This window comes from Pecten maximus, chromosome 1, assembly GCF_902652985.1.
Source record: "Pecten maximus chromosome 1, xPecMax1.1, whole genome shotgun sequence".
NCBI lineage: Eukaryota > Metazoa > Mollusca > Bivalvia > Pectinida > Pectinidae > Pecten > Pecten maximus.
This window is the reverse complement of record NC_047015.1, coordinates 32462377-32478256: the sequence shown is the minus strand read 5'-3', so window position 1 is coordinate 32478256 and position 15880 is coordinate 32462377. Positions and strand designations below refer to the sequence as shown.

Below are 15880 nucleotides of genomic sequence, written 5' to 3'. Positions count from 1 at the left end.
CATACATGTATAAGACATATTTTACATAACATTACAATATGTTACTTTAAATACATTATGCGAAACATATCAATACATTTTAATTAAACAATTCATGATATGGAAACAATTCATTTAGAATTATTATTTTTTTTTATAAAAGACATATCTACATTTATACAACATCTAAGATACAGTAAATGGCAATATTATTAATGTCATTACAGTTCATACACGAGTTTCTTCAGTGATTTTTATCTTTACTCCAAGTGAAGAAGGTTTTCTCCATATATATTGCGTGAAGTGGCAGAGTACTTAACATCACATTGGTTTACTGTAAATTGGTAATTGTTTGGCAACACAACTATTCAGTCATTAATATTGCTGGACATTGTCACATATGATCATTGTAAATTGGTTAAATTTTATTGTTAATATAAATAATGATAAAATCTTTTATTTAAGATAATTAGTTCATTATAAATATATAAATGCAATTAATATATATATGTTTTTGTAATTAATTGCATTTATTTTTTTTATTAATAAGTTTTTCTTTATATGTTTAAGTTACCATCATTATATAATCAGGTAACAGGTGAAAATCACAGTTAAAAAACACAGGTAAATTTAGGTTAACTACTCTGAAATACACTATAATTCTTGTCAAAACACGTACTCCCCTCATTATAGGATTTTCAAAAGTGGGCAAATGGAGATACAGCCCATCAGATACATTGTGGGCGATTCAAATCACCCTTCCTCTGTTGTCCTATCCCTGACCCATATGCAAACAATCCTTGTTATTGCTATTTTTTAAGAAGTAGGGAGGGATATTTCTCAAAAGGATTCTCTTGATCCCTAGTTGTGCCAATTCAATTTTTAGTCTGATCAGTAAAACAAAATGGCTGAAAGGCAGCCAACTTGGATTTCGACAGTTGCTATTGATATATTTTAGAAAGTTCTTTTAGATTTAAGGAAAGAAGGAAAAAGTAGAGAAAAGCAGTAGAGAAAGAGCTTTGTATGTTACAGATAGTGTCTTGCATAGAAGCTATTTTTCTAAAATGAATATTAGTGCTTGTTTTTTTTTTAATTTCTGACCTAGTATTTCAAATCATATCCTTGAGTTGTGACCAGGATGGTTGGTTGAAATCAGTTCTTTGTAGTTCAGCACAAGATCAACTTCTGTTATTAATTCGATATCAGGGCTGAAGTGGTCGCTCACCTATGTTACATCCAATATCATTTTGTTTTATACATGTGACGGTGTATTACCTTAAAAATCCATGACTGGAGAATGACCGGGTAGTCCCAGCTCACAAACCCTGGCTTCTCAGATGTTATACGATTTATATTTCCTGTTATTGAAATAAGACAATCAAAATATCATGTATGTCATTTAGATCTTACAGATACACTATAGTGTACATCGCTTAAAAATATACAGTTATTAACCGTCTAATAAGGTCTATACATGTGTTTATCGACCCAAGAAAAATATTAACTGAAGACCAGGGGAGATCATTCAAAATTTATTTCAGAAAAACCAAATCAACCTTGCATTACCAGTTGATATACAGTATCATTTTATTGGGAAAAATGTGATACATTCCAGCCAATCAGGAAGTGTTAATAATTATGTTCATCTCGTCATAACTCTCGTCACATTGAAGTGAGGGTGGGGATGTGGCATTCATTCATGTGCTCTTATAACTTCATTTTTAAACATATTTTGATAAAACGTCATGCCCTGGCACAAGCATGAGAATACCTCGAAAAAGTGTGTGTTGCAGAGTGCTAAGGTAAGGACAAGTTCACTGATTACTATTGATAGAAAACCTTTGTAAGTGCTTTTGCGACTTTATTTTTTAACAGATTCTGATCAAACTTCAGTTTAATAGTCTGTAAGTATAAGAATAACTAGAACAAGTTTGTGTTTCAGGGTGCTAAGGTCAAGGATGAGGTCATTGTTACTATTTATAGAAATCTTTGGTCATTAATTTTTAATACATTTCAGTCAAACTTCGTTATTGGTTAAGCTGGAGAATTATACCGCAAACAAGTTTTGCGTGTCAGGGGGCCAAGTTCAAGGACACGGCCACTGTTACTATTTAAAGAAAATCTTTTATTCTCCCTTAAGTGATATCTTTTTAAAGCAGATTTTAATTTGACCAACTTCATATATGGGTCAATTTGATGCGAATTTCCTCAAATGAGTTGGCCTCAGGGCTGATAATTACAGGATATTTCAGCAGGTATGCTTTGCACACGAGGGTATAAAATTTCTTGTGATCTAGCTGATGCCTTATTTTGTAATGTAGTGTAATGCTACATACATTTAATGAAATTTAGGTATATTTTGAATCAATAATTAAAACAAATATTATAATTTATCTTTGTATCTTTACATTATTACAGATGCATTTAAAGTCACAGATTTATGGACCTGAAGGTTTGAAGATGTGCTGTCGCAAAGGGAAGCAATTCATTACACACAATGCTTCCCCTGGTTAAGGATGCCATAAGAAGGTAATACAACATTTCAAACAGAATAGTAATTATCACTATTAAAGCAACATACTCACGAAAGAAACAGATATCAATGTTTATATTTTGAGCTTTTTACAGTTTTCAGACTTGATACATACCTAACAGATTATCGTGAATCAGAAATTGAAAGAAAATGTGTATTTATGAAAGCATATGGGTAATTCCGAAAAATAATAACTGTGGCTGCCGGACCAAGTTTCTCTGAAAATTAGTCCCACAATGCAATGGCAGGTTTTTTTCAGTCCATACAATATGGCGGAACGCCAAACGCGTGGACCTGCAAAAAAAAGAGGCAAAAGTGAGTGAAATCGGCAAAACCCGAGTATTTCCTTAGGAAAGGAAATGATTCGTTGGAACTTAGCGGGAGAAGAAAAGGGAATAGACTCAAATTCCGATTTTGCCGGATGTCTATTGGATTGCTGGTTAGCTTTTGAACATTTTCAACTTCACCGATCTGAAATTTTATCGATGTTTTGCTGTATGCATATTGCTACATTTTGAAACTAAATATTTAAATGTAAACTATGTTTATTTTGTTCAGTTATTACACGAATATTCTGTTAATATGTTTAAAACAAAGCATTATTAGGCAAAGTTCACGTATGCTCGATATGTAAACAACAGCCATGTGTGTAGTTTATGTGCAGTGCATGTTGTTATAGCCTCGTTCTCGGCTCTGTGACAAGTCTTGCAATAAATGTAAATGTGGCAAGTTATTTTTATACACTGATGTCTCAAGGACTCCCCCCGGTCAAGCGTCCAGGCCAGTGGTCTTTTAATGATAGGAGAGCGTGAATGAGCATCTTGGATTGCCATTAATACACGTGAGCAACTAGAATTTTAGGTTGTTTGGGAGTATGTGGCTTTAACTTTATTAAGATAAAATCAGATGGAATAGTAATTATCACTAGTGTGACTTTATTAAGATAAAAGCAAATAGAAAGGTAATTGCAGTGTATCACTAAATTGTGATTTTATTAAGTTTAAATCAAATAGAATTGTAATTACATGTATCACTATATTGTGATTGTAGTAAGATAAAATCAAATAGAATAGTTTTTATAACTAAAGTGTGACTTAATTAAGATAAAATCAAATGGAATAGTAATTTTCACTCTAATGTGACTTTTCCTAAACAGAAATATTTCTTGTACAAGTATTAACTTATCTATAAAAATTCTGTATAATTTGTGTAATAAGAAATGCTTGCTGTGTATTGTAAATTTGGGTTGATATGTTGTTTAGAAAAATGTGTTGTTTTTTTTCCCATTGCCATATGTAAATATTCATTTATTCTTGGCACATGTATAACTTTTGTTTATGATAACCCTACAAACTCAGAACTTAATATAAGCTTAATTCCCATAGCATATATGATCAATGCTTTTCAGCCTATTTGTAAGTAATCAAGTAAACAGTATTCAACCAGGTTTACTGCGGCAACAGGTCTGGGGTCATCCAAAAAATTTTATATTTGAACTTCAAATATATGCAATTTGGTCATATTTGTTCTATTCAACTATCAAATACCACAAAATTATCTGGATATAAGTCAATGTTTATGCATATGTGCAAAGATTGAAACGTACTTGTGAGTAAATTGGACGATGCAAAAGGTTTAAAGAATTCCTCCACTTAGCTACACCTATTTTGGAAAATGATGTGCAAGAGAATTATCTTTCTGCATTGAAAAACAGGAGTTTTGTGTTTAAAAACTTAAAAAGATCTGAATGGGACATGTTACGTAACATGTATTGATTGTTATGTACTTGTGTGGCACTTTGTAATGAAGTATGGGGCACTTTAGCTGTCGGATCACATACAAACGATATATGGTGTCTGTGTTACCAAGAGACCTAGCATGGTAGGCTGTTATTTTATAGTATATAAAGGTTTATACCTTAAACCACAGACATGGATTACATAGGTAAACCATGAGCTGATTTATAAACAAAACATCATACGACACTGTCGCCTGTGTGGGACCATACTATCGTACTATTGAATCGTCAAATCAAATTGCAGATTTAAAGGTTGAAGAATAGGGACTGTATGTCTAGTTGCTCCCTCTCCTCCCACATGTTCTGGGTAGATACAAGGGAGTGTTGTAACTCTGAATGGCAGACAGTGATTGATTAAAACCAGTCACAAATATAAATTTGACCTTAGTACATGTATAGAATGAGACATTTTCTCTCTATGGTACTGGTTAAACTTTTTATGTAATTTTAGAACTTATATCAAAAACTAATTTGTTTTTAACATGTTCAGGTCAAAATATTGTACGGTACACAGGCATTCTTCCATGGTTTACCTAACAATAGCATATACCCACAATCATTTCTTAGTTAAAACAGATTGTTCCACTTCATTTAACAAATGGGCATTACAAAATGTTATACCGATTATCAATTATAACCAAAACCGATTTCATTTAATTGATTATGAAATTCCATAATTGGTGAATTATATGAAATTACTATGTATTAATTTCTATTGATTTTAAATTATCAGTCATCCCCTTGAAACGATACTTAAGCTTTCATTATCAGAGAGATTTATCGCTAATTGGATTTCTAGTATATCACTACGTAATGACAATATTACAGTATCAGGTGGCTGTATTATACCAAGTTAAGTATGACAAGCAACTCATATATACACTTTCATAGGAATGTGTCTTTTGATTAGATAGGAAGGTGGTTGGATTCATGAGACATATACTGTATACAGTTGGCAATGGCCCTCCAGTACTTACTGAAGGATTATATGATGGAGTGATGGTTGGGAAGACTCATTGTTGGATACAAACAGTTGATGGGGAAGACTGTGACAAAGACCAGAGTAAATGGAGGAAAGAAAGTCAGAATAGTTTAGGCCAGATACTGATAAAGGCCATGGAGAGGCATATTATTACATACACTGGGGTACCTTCTAACGGGAATCAGAAACTGAGAATATTTTTTTTTTTAATTGTGTTTTTACACCAAATGACTATAGATTTGTTCACCAGTAACTATAAAAGTTATGTAATCATCATAATGTAATCAAATAGGTTGTTAAACATAGCATTGATTTCAAAAGTACGTTGTAATTCACTGTGTTTGATTGACAGTAGACCCCCTGTCACCTGTCCATACACCTGTAACGAGATTTAGACAGGTAAATATTCCATTAAAGCTGCAGTTCTGCCTCATTAACTCCGTATGAAAATGTTGTAAACATACAAACATACATTCCACACTGCATTCAAACAAAAACATATCTCATGGTGCACCAGAATTACAATGGTGCCCATTTCAGCAACTCAATACATGTACATGTATTAGAAGTTTTGAATTGTTTGTCCCATGATGGGGTCAATTTAGGGGGGTTTGTACCTGGTTTGATTACATTGGGTATAATCACTTCTTGTCCTGGACACGTTGGTCTCATATCGTCAGATTTTAGGTAGATAAACTCTTAAATCCTTCCAGATAATGACAAAATACTTATTTATGGTTTGCAATTTGACTGGCAAAAATGTTTAAAGCAGCAGTAATTACAAAGAATCCATCTGTGACTTAGGTTGAGTTATTTAAAAAATTGTTCAAGATGAATTGATAATACGCAACCATAGACAGAAGTGTCACAATTCATTTCAATAAAGTTGTTAAATTTTTTGAAGCAAAATGTTTTAAGGAAAGAACATCATAAAATAAGGCTGAAATGGGATCTTTTTTTGGCTGTACACTAAACATATAGTCAATACCTGGTACATGTAATATGATAATTTGAACTTGTTCTTTTCAGTCAATGACGCCCCATATTAATGGAGCAGATGTTTTTGGCTAATATTATACTGTGGGAAATCTAACATTGTTTCTTCAGCAGAACAATTTCCGTTCAGATCTTTCATGATATGCTATATCTTCCTTCTATTTTCCATCATATCTTCATCATGCTGGATAATACATTTGGTGGTATATGGTGAAACCAACATAAACCACTAAAAAAAAAAAACCAACATTAAAGAACCACTCAAAAACCAAACCATCGTATAACCACTCAAACACCAAACCATCGTATAACCACTCAAACACCAAACCATCGAATAACCACTCAAACACCAAACCAACGTAAACCACTCAGACACCAAACCAATGTAAAACCACACAAACAACAAACCAACATAAAACCACTCAAACACCAAACCAACGTAAAACCATACAAACAACAAACCAATGTAAACCACTCAAACAACAAACCAATGTAAACCACTCAAACACCAAACCAACGTAAACCACTCAGACACCAAACCAATGTAAAACCACACAAACAACAAACCAATGTAAACCACTCAAACACCAAACCAACGTAAACCACTCAGAAACCAAACCATCGTATAACCACTCAAACACCAAACCATCGTATAACCACTCAAACACCAAACCAATGTAAACCACTCAAACAACAAACCATCGAATAACCACTCAAACAACAAACCAATGTAAACCACTCAAACAACAAACCATCGTATAACCACTCAAACACCAAACCAATGTAAACCACTCAAACAACAAACCAATGTAAACCACTCAAACGCCAAACCAATGTAAACCACTCAAACACCAAACCAACATAAAACCACTCAAACACCAAACCAATGTAAACCACTCAAACAACAAACCAACGTAAAATCACTCAAACACCAAACCAATGTAAACCACTCAAACAACAAACCAATGTAAACCACTCAAACACCAAACCAACGTAAAACCACTCAAACACCAAACCAATGTAAACCTCTCAAACAACAAACCAATGTAAACCACACAAACAACAAACCAACGTAAAACCACTCAAACACCAAACCAATGTAAAACTTCTAAAACAACAAACCAATGTAAAACCACTCAAACAACAAACCAATGTAAACCACTCAAACACCAAACCAATGTAAACCACTCAAACAACAAACCAACGTAAAACCACTCAAACAACAAACCAATGTAAACCACTCAAACACCAAACCAACGTAAAACCTCTCAAACAACAAACCAATGTAAAACCTCTCAAACAACAAACCAATGTAAACCACTCAAACAACAAACCAACGTAAAACCACTCAAACACCAAACCAATGTAAACCACTCAAACAACAAACCAACGTAAAACCACTCAAACACCAAACCAACGTAAAACCACTCAAACACCAAACCAATGTAAACCACTCAAACAACAAACCAATGTAAAACCTCTCAAACACCAAACCAATGTAAACCACACAAACAACAAACCAACGTAAAACCTCTCAAACACCAAACCAATGTAAACCACACAAACACCAAACCAATGTAAACCACTCAGACACCAAACCAATGTAAAACCACTCAAGCAACAAACCAATGTAAAACCTCTAAAACAACAAACCAATGTAAAACCTCTCAAACAACAAACCAACGTAAAACCTCTCAAACAACAAACCAACGTAAAACCACTCAAACAACAAACCAATGTAAACCTCTCAAACAACAAACCAATGTAAACCACACAAACAACAAACCAATGTAAAACCACTCAAACAACAAACCAATGTAAAACCACTCAAACACCAAACCAATGTAAACCACTCAAACAACAAACCAATGTAAACCACTCAAACGCCAAACCAATGTAAACCACTCAAACACCAAACCAACATAAAACCACTCAAACACCAAACCAATGTAAACCACTCAAACAACAAACCAACGTAAAATCACTCAAACACCAAACCAATGTAAACCACTCAAACAACAAACCAATGTAAACCACTCAAACACCAAACCAACGTAAAACCACTCAAACACCAAACCAATGTAAACCTCTCAAACAACAAACCAATGTAAACCACACAAACAACAAACCAATGTAAAACCACTCAAACACCAAACCAATGTAAAACTTCTAAAACAACAAACCAATGTAAAACCACTCAAACAACAAACCAATGTAAACCACTCAAACACCAAACCAATGTAAACCACTCAAACAACAAACCAACGTAAAACCACTCAAACAACAAACCAATGTAAACCACTCAAACACCAAACCAACGTAAAACCTCTCAAACAACAAACCAATGTAAAACCTCTCAAACAACAAACCAATGTAAACCACTCAAACAACAAACCAACGTAAAACCACTCAAACACCAAACCAATGTAAACCACTCAAACAACAAACCAACGTAAAACCACTCAAACACCAAACCAACGTAAAACCACTCAAACACCAAACCAATGTAAACCACTCAAACAACAAACCAACGTAAAACCTCTCAAACACCAAACCAATGTAAACCACACAAACAACAAACCAACGTAAAACCTCTCAAACACCAAACCAATGTAAACCACACAAACACCAAACCAATGTAAACCACTCAGACACCAAACCAATGTAAAACCACTCAAGCAACAAACCAATGTAAAACCTCTAAAACAACAAACCAATGTAAAACCTCTCAAACAACAAACCAACGTAAAACCTCTCAAACAACAAACCAACGTAAAACCACTCAAACAACAAACCAATGTAAACCTCTCAAACAACAAACCAATGTAAACCACACAAACAACAAACCAATGTAAAACCACTCAAACAACAAACCAATGTAAAACCACTCAAACAACAAACCAACGTAAAACCTCTCAAACAACAAAACAATGTAAACCACTCAAACAACAAACCAATGTAAACCACTCAAACAACAAACCAACATAAAACCTCTCAAACAACAAGCCAATGTAAACCACTCAAACAACAAACCAACGTAAAACCACTCAAACAACAAACCAATGTAAAACCACTTAAACAACAAACCAACGTAAAACCACTCAAACAACAAACCAACGTAAAACCACTCAAACAACAAACCAACATAAAACCTCTCAAACAACAAGCCAATGTAAACCACTCAAACAACAAACCAACGTAAAACCACTCAAACAACAAACCAATGTAAAACCACTCAAACAACAAACCAACGTAAAACCACTCAAACAACAAACCAATGTAAAACCACTTAAACAACAAACCAACGTAAAACCACTCAAACAACAAACCAACGTAAAACCACTCAAACAACAAACCAACATAAAACCTCTAAAAAAACAAACCAATGTAAAACCACTCAAACATGTTAACCCTTGTAATACTACCCCGGTGTCAGGTAACCTCAACAGGTGTGGGTAGCTATTTATTTTCATGTAGGTTGGCTGCAATATGGACAAATACCAACTAGCACAGAGGGAGATAATCACACTGGCACCTAATGTAAAAACTAGCACAGAGGGAGATAATTGTCTATGCACAAAATATAAAATATAAGGAAACGTAGAATTAAATCTACTGTGCTTCCATCTTTTGAAACTTGTGAGACATTGTTGACATTCTCTGGTTGAGTTGGTAGGAACTTTTGAGTAAGCGTAGTCCTTCAGTGAAAGCTACTTTATAAAGAAATGTTTGTACAATGTAGTTAATTCACACCACAATCAATGTAACGTCAATATTGACATTTTAAAACGTTCCACCTTTAAAGTCGTCCGGTTCACTGGGGTTAATCAGTTCAAGAAGTCGTACAAAATATATTGATCCTTTAATACTTTGATCTCCATGAATCTTAACATTGTAATGAGATTAAACACTGTAATAAACATGCCTTTTAAAAATCGGTCAGATTACTTTAACTATTAATATAAAATATCTTGAGTGGTGTTTTGATGTCGAGACAAAGATAGCATCGCTGGTGTATGGTGGATCTATGAGCAATGAAATGGGGTTGATGTTGTATTAAGGACATGTCCCGTAAGTCAACAAAGGTATGTACAAGAATTATAAAAGGCCAGCTGTATTGCTTGACTGTTACTATCAATACAGTAAGGTCAGTTAAGGACAATGGTGTAGTATAACAGTCATTTTATAGTGCCATTTCACTGAAATGCCATGCTGCAAGCATATCTGGGGTTACACCTCTCTGGGTCTATTATACTAATAAAACAGGCTAATTATGTCTCATTGTGCATCCCTGTCAGTACTTTAAGTGACTCAGGGATCATTAATTTACTAAGGTAACAGTGACCTACTTTTCTTCAGCAATCCTCATCACAAATGTATCACCTGCATAAAATGTGGTGACTCCAAGTGAAATAGGACAAGTGCTGTTTTCTATAACAACTTTTAGAACAAGCGAGGTTAGAGGTTTAAGTTTAAATTCCACCATCACAAGATGTACCAACACATCAACTCTGGTAACTCATGCTGCAGACAATTTGTTTTGAGATCACAGTAGACACAGTGGACTTATTTTGATATATTGGCATTCCTTCATACCAAAATGTCATGCAATTTGGTAACTCCGTCTGAAATGTCAAAGGGGATTACAACAGACAGACATACAGAAATAAAAATGGATGCCGGACAGACAAATTAACCTGGGTCCCTTTACCTCCTTCTCTCTTTCTTATTTTAAAGTCCTAAAGGCCCACTTTTCTCTTATGGGTGGTACCCTGCATATACTGTAACTGCATATCTGTAAAAGTCAATTTTCACTGGCATAATATGGTAATTGATCTTTTGATAACTTGATGGAAAGTGAATATTAGAGATAAATTCAGATGTTTGATATATATGCATGATGGCTTCATTTTCTGAATGTAAAGAAACCGAAATTGAATAGAATGTTTAAAATAAGATTGACTGTGATGTCACTTAGTGTATATCTGAGAAATATCTCGTATGTATTAAATCTATAGGGCAATCTATCCCTTTCCATTGAAAAGATAGTTTCATTTATTAATGGCAACCGGTGTTGAAAATTTAGCCATTTAAGACACTATTGAGTTCTTTGATATCTCTGAACTCTACAAAAATGACATAAATGTGTGTGTTTGGTCTTTTATTAGAGTACAGTTTTTCTATGATCAAAGATTAACACACACAGTAAGCAGGATATGTGGTGATGACTTTACAAAATTATCCTTTTTCATAAAAAGTGACAGATAATTTTTTAGCTCACTGCCCACAGTAGTTCCCTAGATACAAGAGTCTCAACCTAGATAATTTGTTAGGAACTGCTTTATTCCTTAGATATAACGGTACTGTGATGTGTCACAGACAGATGGACAATCTTAATTGTATATAATTTTGTCATTGACATCTAAAGTTCAATGAACAGACCAGGGCTTTTGACTCTGTTTAAAACTTAAATTAACGTGAAAGTGTAAACTACCTAGAAAGATGTATGAAAGGGAAGGTAGTCATGACTCATGGTTTCGTAGTTAATTATCAAAATTAGGGGTCAGTTGGCTGGTTGTTCATGTGTTCTGATCAGAATGGATTAATGACCACTTTTATTAATTAATAACTTACTGGATTTTGATTTCCTGATAGGTGATCACTTAATGAATGCTTTCCAAATCATATTTGAAATCCTTTGTGTGAAGTTTAGCATGTCTTAATGAATACGTGTTAATGTTTCAAAATATTTACTTTTTAAAAAAAATTCTTGTAAATACAAGTTTGAATCAGTTTGCAAATGCTCTCTCCGTAATGAATACATACATGTATAATAAATCCTGAATGTCTCTGTTGCAGTTATTTTTTTAAATAGCAGTGTATGATCCTCCAGACTTTTTTAATAGCCCAGAGTGATGGAGGCTTACTTATCGCCCTGTTTCTGAGTTTCCCGACTGACACAGGCACAAATTGGTCATAATATGCCTAATTTATCTTTCATCTACAAAACTAGTTATGATATAGATACATATTTGTCCTGTGACATTTCATCTCATAAATTATCTTCATTCCAGAAAAAACTGATATCATAATTGTGATAAGTGTTTCGTCCTTTCATAGGGAGGGAGGATGGGTGATGGGGGCAGATGTTTTTATAGCATTACATCACAGAGCACAGCAGGATGTAGAGCAAAGATGGATTTTGTAACGTAAGTTATACGAGATCTCTTGTGCATGGAATGGTATCTAGTTATTAAACAACAATAGAAACAACATATTAACCAATGAATCACAATGCCACAAACATAAAAATGGAATTTATCACTTCACATAAAAAAATGTATAAGACACACCCCACAATTATAAAATTGTAGGCATAATCAAACATGTCTCGCCTTTCGGAAATGGTCCTCTGAATTTTGATATGTAGTTTATCTGAACTATGTGTCCCCTAACTCCTCTCCTTGGGATAATATCAAGTCTCCAGTGTATAAATTTATTAGAATAAATAAAGTTATCTAACATTGTGCCCATGCTTAGTGACAATTCCCCCCCCCCCCCCCCCCCCCCCCAAGGTTTTGAGTCGGAGGTTATGTGTTGTCCCTACAGTGGGGTTATTGCATATTGAATAAATAATTTGTGATACAGGGTTAAGGTATACATGTATATATATTTGCTACCCTAATTCACATGATGCATGCAATTTGGGTTAAGAGTTACGTCCCTTCTTTATTATTTAGATAGAATAGAAAATTTTAACAAATCAAGTGAGAAAATTTTACAAAAAAAAACCCATGCTTTTTAAGGTAATGATAGGATTGTGAATTATTTCCTGAAGTACTGAAAACATCTGTGGATCCACCAATCACAGACAATCATATAAATTCTTACTGTCATTATCGGCCCCATACACTCCAAACACAGACTCAATAATCACACACTGATAAGGTTTCACAATGTGAGATAGGAGTGGACAGCTAGTAATTAACATGATGATTTAAAGTGTAAGTACATACTGAAGAAAACCAATTGACCTAATAACGTGTCAAATTTCTCTGGTTGAAAATCTTACTGGTAAAATATATTTTATTGTAAAGATGCTGAATTGAAGTATTATTGGCCAGGGGTTGTAGGATTTGGGGAATACTGTAACCCATTATGAAATTTAGGGGAAATGAAGGGCAATAGTGTCTCGAATTATTCTTTAAACTTTTAACATGTTAGAGCTATTCTTTGCTATAATTCTTATATACATATGATGTACATTTCATCAAAATTTGGGGGATTTCCCCTATTTTATTGGATTTTTCTTGATGAGGAATTTGTTTTTATTCAAAGGGGAAAACACTATCATTGGGGGAATACTACCTAAATTCAGTAATAAAATCGGTCTAGATTAACTTCTGTTAGCATATTGAAAAATCAACTGGAATTGTCAATGTTAAAATTTTTGTTTATGAAAATACTTTATATTTTTTGTGACCAATCTCTCTACAAAATAGATTTAGGATAGAGTTTTAATGATTGTATGTCCTAGGTAAAGAAGATTTAACACATCCAGGAAAGATAAAAAACAACAACAGTGATTATACAAAAGATAAACTTTTAGCTCGGAATTGAGAGAAGGTTGACAATTATTTGCTGTAGATAGGTATCAGTCAATTTAATGTCTGTCCCCCATCCTACCATTACGACATAACCACCTCAGTGGCGGCCTATTTGATAGGATGTACTCCATCCTTCACATCAAAACTATTGAAGATTTTTCTGTACCAAAATAAATTAAAACCATCTGTTTGACACTGTTATTCAAAACACTTGTTATCTCTCCAATTTTCAATTTCTCTCAACGTTACTTTAGCATTCTTTAATAGATAACTCACATATGTATCCAATTCCCTGCTGTTTGTGTTGGAGATGTGCTGACTAGGTCTGAAGACGTGTTAAGGTTATATTATATGTTTTGAACGTCTCTTTAGCATTATTGCTGTTAAGGATGCCTTTCATAATCAATTGTTTTGTCAGTGTTCGCCAGACCTGTGTGAAAGTTCATGTCTGTGTAATTTTACAGAAATTTTCATATATATTGTCAAATTATACAAAGGCTTGGAGCATTATTTTACTGATTTTACATCTCATGTGATCTAAGGTTCTCTTATAGAGAAGCCAGTCACCTTGACGATTGTGCAGCATTACTATGCCTGGATAAAATCAAGATATCTTCACCATTTTCTAGTTCTTTATCATACCTTTTTAGAAAGTTATCTCCAATGATGTTAATGGTCGTGGTTCAAGTGGGGGATTCTTTCTGTAATGGTGCACAGTTATTTTTGAACTAGCTTTATAGCCTTTAGTGAATGATATCAGTATTGTATAGCAGTAAAACTCAGCCTCTCAGGATTGAACAAAATCCTAGTCCTTTTGTCTAAGAGGTCCTTATCTCCATTGGTATTTATTTATATAAAAAATAAAAACAGAATTTGACAATATTTGGTCCATAATTGTTTTAGTATTGAGAAACTTATGAAAGAAACCATATGTTCCACAAACATTATGTAGAAAAAATTCAAATAGATAGATAAATTGATAGATAATGTGTATATAGATAGCATTGTCCTGTTGCTGCCCTTAAACTTCAGTTGTATGAAACTTCAACTCAAGACATAACCTGTAAGAAGGACAGTATTTCCACTGAAAATTCTTTGTGTGCATGGTGTTATAGAATGGATCTACTTTGATATTCAAGTGTTTTTTGTTTTACCTTTTCTTAATAACATATACAATCAGTATTTTATAGCAGTGAATTTGCTAATATAAGTAAACTTGATCTCTTAAATTTATTATTATTGTAAGTCCGCAATATTTACAAGATGCATAAAATTAATTGGATGAAAATAATGTGGTACCCAGTGCATGATTAAATGCAGAATAGCAGTTAATGGTCCAGTATATTCTGTCTGTCTCCTAACAGAGGTCAAATGTAGTGCAGGATGTATCTACCAGTAAATTATAGCTATGATGCAACGTTCCAATCTAAAGCTATAACTACAAGATTAACCAGTGATTAAATGATGTGCTCATTGTAGACAGTCTAGCTAGAGAAGGATGGATTTTTAACAAGGACTGTAGACAGATAGTACTATAGTTGTCTCCCCTTACTGACCCTTGTTAACAAATTGGGCTTTTTATCTTTCAATTTAGGATTACAAATGAATGGTATGCTGATCATGGTGATGACGAGTTTCTGCTGGCAGACACTGCTGGTTCTTTATAATGATAAGTAGTCTACCTTGAAGAGGAAGTTTCAAGTTATACAGCAGTGCTATATAATCTGTGGGAGTCCAGATTTACCCAGTTTGGTCCTCATGTGAACCATTTTCATTTGTCACAGTCCAAGGATTGACTGGTTGGACCAGAGATGTCCCTTAATTTGTGAAACAAGGAAGGACCTTGTGATCTTACTGATGTATTCCATGGGCTATCACTGTAAACATCTGATCAGGTCCATCTGACAGGATTGATATGCCAAAAAACGAAGTTCACCGGTAATTTAACATGTTTAAAAGTTTAAAAATTGATGAACTAGTTGTCA

The 15880-nt window shown here is 33.8% G+C and overlaps 1 protein-coding gene across 2 annotated transcripts in view; it reads left to right on the top strand.

Moving 5' to 3' along the window:
* Window positions 1-2407: 2407 nt before the first annotated feature.
* Window positions 2408-15880, top strand: part of LOC117330640 (chondroitin sulfate N-acetylgalactosaminyltransferase 1-like) — a 63605-nt gene continuing 50132 nt past the window's right edge. The window contains exon 1 of one of the 2 annotated variants that reach the window (XM_033889082.1): window positions 2408-2508. The gene's annotated coding sequence lies outside the window, so the exon portion shown is untranslated. Of the gene's footprint in view, window positions 2509-10275; window positions 10374-15880 lie in introns of those variants that run through there. The other variant, XM_033889075.1, reaches the window with a different exon arrangement.